Raw genomic sequence first — 9,555 nt, forward strand, 5'->3', positions numbered from 1 at the left:
GACCAGTGTGAGGTGATACCTCCTATAGTTTTTATTTGCATTTATCTAAGAATTAAAGATGTTGAGCATCTTTTCATATGCCTATTTGCCATCTATATGTCTTCTTTGAAGAAACATCTGTTTAGTTCTTCTGCCCATTTTTTGATTGGATTTTTCCCTTTTTGTTATTGAGTTATATGAGCTGTTTGTATATGTTGGAAATTAAGCCCTTGTCAGTTGCATTGCTTGCAAATATTGAGTTGGCCAAAAGGTTCACAAAAAAACCAAATGAACCTTTTGGCCAACCCAATGTTTCCTACCAATCTGTTGGTTGTATTTTCATTTTATGTTTCTTTTTTTGCTGGGCAAAAACTTATGAGTTCAATTAAATCCCATTTATTTTTGCTTTTATTTCTATTGCCTTAGGAGATTGAACTAAGAAAACATTGTTTTTTTGTTTGTTTCTTTTTTAAATTTTTATTTTTCAGTGGTTTTTGTCATACATTGATATGAATCAGCCATAGAGTTACACGAATTCCCCATCCCGGTCTCCCATCCCACCTCCCTCTCCACCCGATTCCTCTGGATCTTCCCAGCCCACCAGGCCCGAGCACTTGACTCATGCCTCCCACCTGGGCTGGTGGTCTGTTTCACCACAGATAATATACATGCTGTTCTTTCAAAACATCCCACCCTCACCTTCTCCCACAGAGTTCAAAAGTCTGTTCTGTACTTCTGTGTCTCTTCTTCTGCCCTGCATATAGGGCCATCGTTACCATCTTTCTAAATTCCGTATATATGTGTTAGTATGCTGTAATGTTCTTTATCTTTCTGGCTTACTTCACTCTGTATAATGGGCTCCAGTTTCATCCATCTCATTAGAACTGATTCAAATGAATTCTTTTTAACGGCTGAGTAATATTCCATGGTGTATATATACCACAGCTTCCTTATCCATTCGTCTGCTGATGGGCATCTAGGTTGCTTCCATGTCCTGACTATTATAAACAGTGCTGCGATGAACATTGGGGTGCACGTGTCTCTTTCAGATCTGGATTCCTCAGTGTGTATGCCCAGAAGTGGGATTGCTGGGTCATATGGTAGTTCTATTTCCAGTTTTTTAAGAAATCTCCACACTGTTTTCCATAGTGGCTGTACTAGTTTGCATTCCCACCAACAGTGTAAGAGGGTTCCCTTTTCTCCACACCCTCTCCAGCATTTATTGCTTGTAGACTTTTGGATAGCAGCCATCCTGACTGGCGTGTAATGGTACCTCATTGTGGTTTTGATTTGCATTTCTCTGATAATGAGTGATGTGGAGCATCTTTTCATGTGTTTGTTAGCCATCTGTATGTCTTCTTTGGAGAAATGTCTGTTTAGTTCTTTGGCCCATTTTTTGATTGGGTCATTTATTTTTCTGGAATTGAGCTTCAGGAGTTGCTTGTATATTTTTGAGATTAATCCTTTGTCTGTTTCCTCATTTGCTATTATTTTCTCCCAATCTGAGGGCTGTCTTTTCACCTTACTTATAGTTTCCTTTGTTGTGCAAAAGCTTTTAATTTTCATTAGGTCCCATTTGTTTATTTTTGCTTTTATTTCCAATATTCTGGGAGGTGGGTCATAGAAGATCTTGCTGTGATTTATGTCAGAGAGTGTTTTGCCTATGTTCTCCTCTAGGAGTTTTATAGTTTCTGGTCTTACATTTAGATCTTTAATCCATTTTGAGTTTATTTTAGTGTATGGTGTTAGAAAGTGTTCTAGTTTCATTCTTTTACAAGTGGTTGACCAGTTTTCCCAGCACCACTTGTTAAAGAGATTGTCTTTTTTCCATTGTATATCCTTGCCTCCTTTGTCAAAGATAAGGTGTCCATAGGTTCATGGATTTATCTCTGGGCTTTCTATTCTGTTCCATTGATCTATATTTCTGTCTTTGTGCCAGTACCATACTGTCTTGATGACTGTGGCTTTGTAGTAGAGTCTGAAGTCAGGCAGGTTGATTCCTCCAGTTCCATTCTTCTTTCTCAAGATTACTTTGGCTATTCGAGGTTTTTTGTATTTCCATACAAATTGTGAAATTATTTGTTCTAGTTCTGTGAAAAATACCGTTGGTAGCTTGATAGGGATTGCATTGAATCTATAGATTGCTTTGGGTAGAATAGCCATTTTGACAATATTGATTCTTCCAATCCATGAACACGGTATGTTTCTCCATCTGTTTGTGTCCTCTTTGATTTCTTTCATCAATGTTTTATAGTTTTCTGTGTATAGGTCTTTTGTTTCTTTAGGGAGATATACTCCTAAGTATTTTATTCTTTTTGTTGCAATGGTGAATGGTATTGTTTCCTTAATTTCTCTTTCTATTTTTTCATTGTTAGTATATAGGAATGCAAGGGATTTCTGTGTGTTAATTTTATATCCTGCAACTTTACTATATTCATTGATTAGCTCTAGTAATTTTCTGGAAGAGTCTTTAGGGTTTTCTATGTAGAGGATCATGTCATCTGCAAACAGCGAGAGTTTCACTTCTTCTTTTCCTATCTGGATTCCTTTTACATCTTTTTCTGCTCTGATTGCTGTGGCCAAAACTTCCAACACTATGTTGAATAGTAGTGGTGAGAGTGGGCATCCTTGTCTTGTTCCTGATTTCAGAGGAATTGCTTTCAATTTTTCACCATTGAGGGTGATGCTTGCTGTGGGTTTGTCATATATAGCTTTTATTATGTTGAGGTATGTTCCTTCTATTCCTGCTTTCTGGAGAGTTTTAATCATAAATGAGTCTTGAATTTTGTCAAAGGCTTTCTCTGCATCTATTGAGATAATCATATGGTTTTTATCTTCCAATTTGTTGATGTGGTGTATTACGTTGATCGATTTGCAGATATTAAAGAATCCTTGCATTCCTGGGATAAAGCCCACTTGGTCATGGTGTATGATTTTTTTAATATGTTGTTGGATTCTGTTTGCTAGAATTTTGTTAAGAATTTTTGCATCTATGTTCATCAGTGATATTGGCCTGTAGTTTTCTTTTTTTGTGGCATCTTTGTCTGGTTTTGGAATTAGGGTGATGGTGGCCTCATAGAATGAGTTTGGAAGTTTACCTTCATCTGCAATTTTCTGGAAGAGTTTGAGTAAGATAGGTGTTAGCTCTTCTCTAAATTTTTGGTAGAATTCAGCTGTGAAGCCATCTGGTCCTGGGCTTTTGTTTGCTGGAAGATTTTTGATTACAGTTTCAATTTCCTTGCTTGTGATGTTTCTGTTAAGATCTTCTATTTCTTCCTGGTTCAGTTTTGGAAAGTTATACTTTTCTAAGAATTTGTCCATTTCATCCAAGTTGTCCATTTTATTGGCATAGAGCTGCTGGTAGTAGTCTCTTATGATCCTTTGGATTTCAGTGTTGTCTGTTGTGATCTCACCCTTTTCATTTCTTATTTTGTTAATTTGGTTCTTCTCTCTTTGTTTCTTAATGAGTCTTGCTAATGGTTTGTCAATTTTGTTTATTTTTTCAAAAAACCAGCTTTTAGCTTTGTTGATTTTTGCTATGGTCTCTTTAGTTTCTTTTGCATTTATTTCTGCCCTAATTTTTAAGATTTCTTTCCTTCTGCTAACCCTGGGGTTCTTCATTTCTTCCTTCTCTAATTAGAAAACATTGTTTTGATTCATGTCAGAGAATGTTTTGGCATGTTTTCTTCTAGGACTTTTATGGTGTCTTGTGTTTAAGTCTTTAAGCCATTTTATTTTGTATATGGTGTGAGGGACTGTTCTAACTTTATTGATTCGCTTGTGGCTGTTCAGCTTTTCCAACATCACTTGCTAAAGAGACTGTCTTTTTCCCCTTGCATACTATTGCCTCCTTTGTTGAAGATTAATTGTCCATGGGTGTGTGGGTTTATTTTTGGATTCTCTGTTCTCTTCCATTGATCCATATGTCTGGTTTTGTGCCAGTACAATGCTGCTTTGATTACCGAAGCTTTGTAGTATTGTTTGAAGTCTGGGAGGGTTATGCCTCCAGCTTTGTTCATAATGGTATAAATAAGATAAATATCTATTTCTCTCACATGTAGAAACCTGTAGGTTGGCAATATAGGACTAATATGGTCACTTTATTTCACAAACTTCCTGGAACACATGGTCCTTTTAGCTTTCTGCTCTATGATCCTAAGGCAATATTTCTTGTCTGTATGTTCCAAGATGGCTGCTAAAGCTCCGGCCATTACATGTGCACTTTGGGTAGCCAGAGGAGTAAGAAATCAAAAAGAAAAAGCTAACAGCATAGACCAGCTGTCTTTTAAGGAAACTTCTTGGAAAACTGCCTCTTAACATTTCTGTTTATATCCCATTCAGCAGATCTTTGTCACATTTGTCTCCATAAAGAGCTTGGGAAATGTAGTCTTTATTCTGGGTGGCTATAGTCCAGCAGATAATTAGGGATTCTACCACTGTAGAAGTAGGGGAAAATGGATATTAGGGTACAGTAGCAGACTATGCCCTAAGCATCTGCTTTGTACCAGGATCTGTTCTTGGAAATAAACTGATAGCTAAGCAAAGTCCCTGCCCTCATGGAATTAACACTCTAGCAGAAGAAAGTAAAGTGAAAGTGAAAGTGTTAGTCACTCTGTCATGTCTGACTCTTTGCAACCACACGGACTGTAGCCTGCCAGGCTCGTCTGTCCATGGACTTCTCCAGGCAAGAATACTGGAGTGGGTGGCCATTCCCTTCTCCAGGGGATCTTCCCGACCCAGGGATTGAACCCAGTTCTCCTGCATTGCAGGCATATTCTTTACCATCTGAGCCACCAGGGAAGACCCTCTAGTAGAAGAAATACGTATTAAACATATAAAGAAAAGAAGATTGACAAAGTATGATGAGGAAAACTACTGAATACTCCAGGAGAGAACAACAGGGTGTGTATATGAATGTGGATGAAACTGAGTTGGGGAGAGTTTGGAGTGTTCATGCCTCTGAACCTTTACAAGTGTGGTTCCCTCTGCCTGGATGCCTTTCCTTGTCTTTGCTTCCCACTCATCCTTCGTGGTGGTTTAAACTGTGTTAACTTGGTTAAGCTGGAACTGTATCTTCCAGGGGGCTTCCCTGGTGACTCAGTGGTAGAGAACCTGCCTGCCAATGCAAGAGATATGGGTTCGATCCCTGGGTTGGGAAGATCCCCTGGAGAAGGAAATGGCAACCCACCCCAGTATTCTTACTTGAAAAATCCCATGACAGAGGTGGACTACAGTCCATGGGGTCATGAAGAGCCATGCACAACTTAGCAACTAAAACAACAGCAAATATTTTCAGAATTCCCATTCCATTTTTGGTTTTGGGTTGAGTCAACCAAAAGAAGAACCTTTATGAGATTTGGAAACAGAAGTGAAGAGGCAGCTGTTACTGTCTAAAGTCTTCTGTGGTTGTATGCGGTGAGAGATGCAGCGATGCCTGGGGGGTCCAGCTCTCTGCCCTGTGTCCAGCTCTTCTTCCTGGTGCCGGCCAACAGTGGCCCCAGCCCACCACCCAACGCTGAACTGCAGACCCACAGATGTGGGAACTCCAGGCTGGCACAGCTGCCCAGTATCTTCTCCAGGAGCATCTCCTTGGCAGTTCCATATAAGTGGCCAGACAAGGCATCTCAATTTGAACAAATGGTGACCCCTTCATCTCTGCTTCCCCAGCTCCTCCCACCATCAAGCAGTGTCTAATTCCTGTAACAAATCCCTCAGCTCTTGCTCATGGTGGTTTTGCTTCTTCCCTGATTGGACCCTGACAGTTCCTTCTTGGTGGGCAGTTCCTTCTTGAAGTGGTAAGCACTCTACCAGGATGCTCCCTCGTCCTCCTCCTCCAGGAAGCCTTCCTTACGCCCCTTTGGCAGCTCCAGTGAGACCTGCTTCATTCAGCCTCATAGCAGAATTGTTTGTTAGAAAGGTCTGCCTCTTATTACTCTGAAAGGACTCCAGGGACAGGGTGGGGTCTTTACTCCTCATTTCTTAGGACAAGTGGGAGGAAGTCACATATTCCAGACCTCTAGGAGGTGTCAGATACTTCCTGATCAATTCTCTCATTTTGTCATCACAAGAATTTACTGCCTCATTTTATGAATGAAGAGAAAGTCAGTTGGTGGAGTTGGTGTTTGAACCCTGGACTACAGGCACCAGAGCCTACAGTCCCTCCACTTGCTCACAGCTGGGGCAGGAGGTGGGGCCGCGATTTCCATCCCCGTTCAGCCTCGTTGGATTCCTTGCTCCCTGACCCTGCCGCTCTCGCCCCTCCCACACCCATTCCTGCTCCACCTGCTCCCTGTCTCCTGCAGGCAGGCTCCACTCTTCCCGGTGCTAATGGCTCTGCAGCTGGGTTCAGGGACAAGGGCCAGGCTGACTCAGAGCCAAAACCTAGCAAGCGCAGCCACCCGACCTGAGGGGATGGAGATGAGGAACAGCTGGTCCCCTCCCCTCTGGCTGGCCCCACACCCGGCATTTCTGAGGGCTCACCATCTGGGCTGCTACTGTCTCCCCTGCTTGTCTGCTTGCCGCCAGCCTAACACTTTGCTGGTCTCAGAGAATCCTCCTCCGTTACAAAGCCGAGTGAGTTTTCTCCATCCTACATCCAGCCTAGGGTGGTCGTTAGGACTGTAAGGTCGATACACAGGGTTCCCATCCTGCTCTGCCACTTGGGACCTACATGACCTTAAAAAGTTAGTTTCTCCTTTTCCTCTGCTATAGGGCTGTTCTAATGATTAAATGACATAATGTGGCCCAATTGGACATGCAGCCCAATGATGGAGCACTGGCAAACTGTGGCACTGGGAGAGATGCAAGACACAGAGCATTGCCAGCCCCTCAAAGACACCCTGTGCCCCCCCCCCCCAAGATCCCTTGTGTCATTACCCTCCTAAATGAAGCCACTGTTTTGGCTTCTAATGATATAGATTAGTTTCACATGTTTTTTAAGAATTCCAAATTTGTGGAGATTTGATTGAAGTACAGTGGGCCTTCCCTAGTGGCTCAGTGGTAAAGAACCTGCCTGCCAGTGCAGGAGACTCAGTCCCTGGGTTGTGATGATCCCCTGGAGAAGGAAATGGCAACCCACCCCAGTATTCTTGCCTGGAAATCCCATGGACAGAGGAGCTTCAGGCTACAGTCAGTGGAATGGCCAAGAGTTGGACACAACAGCTACACAACAACAACTGAAGCACAGTAACTTCCAAATATTTTAAATATGCAATTTGGTCAGTTTTGATATTTATGTATGTACTCATGAAACCAACATTCAGAGGGCATATATTTGCATAACTCCCCAAAGTTTCCTGTGCCCCTTGGGAATCCATCACTCCCTCCACTCCTTCCCCAGGCAAACACTGATCTGCTTTCTGTCCCATAGATTAGTTTGTACTTTCTAGAATCTTATGTAAATGGAATTACACAGTATGTGTGCTTTGGGGAGGATGGGGAGAGGATTTGCCCATTTTGCATTTGCCTCTGTGTACTGATTCTGAGGTTTTTCCATTTTGTCAAGTGTGTCCAGCAATTGGTTTCCTTTTATTGCCTTTATTCCATTGTAGGGCTATACTACAATTCAGCTATTTACTTGTTGAAAATTTGAATTGTTTTTATTTGTTTACTATTACACATAAAACTGTGAACATCCTTAAACAAGTATCTGTGTGGAAAGTTGTTTTTTCTTCTCCTGGGTACGTATCTGTGAATGGAATGGATAGGTCATGTGGTAGGTGTCGGTTTCATTTTAAATCTCTATCAAATGGTTTTCTAAAGTGATTGTACACTTTTCCATTCCCACCAATAGTGTTTGAGAGTTTCAGTTGCTCCACATCTCACCAACACTTGGTATAGTCAACTTTTTAAAGTTGAACCCATAATACTGGATTCATGGCATTGTCTCATTGTGTCATAATTGGCATTTTTCTAACTTGTTGAGCTTTTTTAAAATGTGCTTATTAGACATCTGTATACTTTCTCCTGTGAAATGTCTGTTCAAATCCTTTGCCCATTTTCATACTGAGCTGCATGTCTTATTGAATTGTAAGAGTTCTTTATACATTATGAATGTAAGTCTTGTCTGATATATGCTATGAATATTTTTTCTCAGAACATGGCTTGCCTTTTTATTTTCTTAGACCAACAGTTTTTTTTATTTTGATGAAGTCTAATATATAATTTTTCTTTTAATCAAAGAAAATGCTTTTTGTATCCTATCTAAGAAATCTTTGCCTATCCCAAGGTTGCAAAGATATTTTCCTCTTTTTTTTTTATTTTTGTCAAGAAGTTTCTATTTTTACATTTTAGATTTTGGTCTCTGATTCTATTTTGAGTAAAACATGGTATACGGCATTATTGTTCATTCCCCACCCCCGCAACCCCCACACTGGATAGCCAGTAATTTTAGCACGATTGTTGGAAAAAAAAAAAAAAGCCTTCCTTCTTCCATTGAATTACTTAGTATTTTGATCAAAAAAACAGTGACCATATATATGTGGATCTGTTTCTGTGCTCTATTCTATTCCATTGATCTATATGTCTATCTTTTTACCAGTACCAAATGGTCTTGATTACTGTAGTTTTAGGGAAGTCTTGAAATCAGGTAGGATAAGTTCTTTAATTTTGTTCTTCTTTTTAAAAGTTGCTTTACTTGTCCTGAAAAGTGAAAGTGAAAGCTGCTCAGTTGTGTCTGACTCTGAACCTCCAGACTCCTCTGTTCATTGAATTCTCCAGGCAAGAATATTGGAATAGGTCGCCATTCATTTCTCCAGGGGATCTTCCTGACCCAGGGATCGAACCTGGGTCTCCTGCATTGCAGGCAGATTCTTTACCATCTGAGCCACCGCGGAAGCCCATGGAAGCCCCAAGGTCCTGTGAATGTCCAAATACATTTTAAAATCAGATTTTTCAAATCTAAAAAAACTGGATTTTTTATTGGAATTTCATTGAACTTATATTAGGCAGAGGTAAGCTATATTAGGTATTTCATATCTCTCAATGTAAAAACTGGCATATTTCTCTGTGTATTTGATCTTTACTCTCAGCAATGTTTCATCATTTTCAGTGTTGAGGTTTTATAAATTTATTCCTAAGTATTTGATAAATTTTGATGCTATTCTAAATGGAATTTCTAAAGCTTTGCTTTCAGATTGCTTGCTGCTAAGAACTTTCATGGTGTATTCTCCTTCCTTTCCCAACAGAGGTGTTGGAAAATCTGGATATAGGGGGCATTCTTACAGTGCTCACTGTCAAGTGCTATAGATGAGATATCAAAAGTCTGAAAGAAGAAGCGCAGAATGACTGATGGGGCTTCAGATAAATGTATAAAAAGCTTCCTCCTCCTGTTTCCCTTGATTTTGCTTCTGATTTATTATTATGGAGTGTATGTTGTTATGGTGATGAGAGTTGGGGAGATCCTGCAGTGGGAAGAGATGGGAGGTCCTCGGCCCTCATCCTGTTCTACACTCTGTTCTAGTACCGCCCACATCCATGCTTTCAAGGTCTTCTACACACAGTAAACCAGGCATCTCCTCTAAGCTCCAGGCATGTACCACTCACAGGACTCTTAAACTCCATAACTGAACTCACAAT

Source organism: Muntiacus reevesi, chromosome 15, assembly GCF_963930625.1.
Source record: "Muntiacus reevesi chromosome 15, mMunRee1.1, whole genome shotgun sequence".
NCBI classification, from domain to species: domain Eukaryota; kingdom Metazoa; phylum Chordata; class Mammalia; order Artiodactyla; family Cervidae; genus Muntiacus; species Muntiacus reevesi.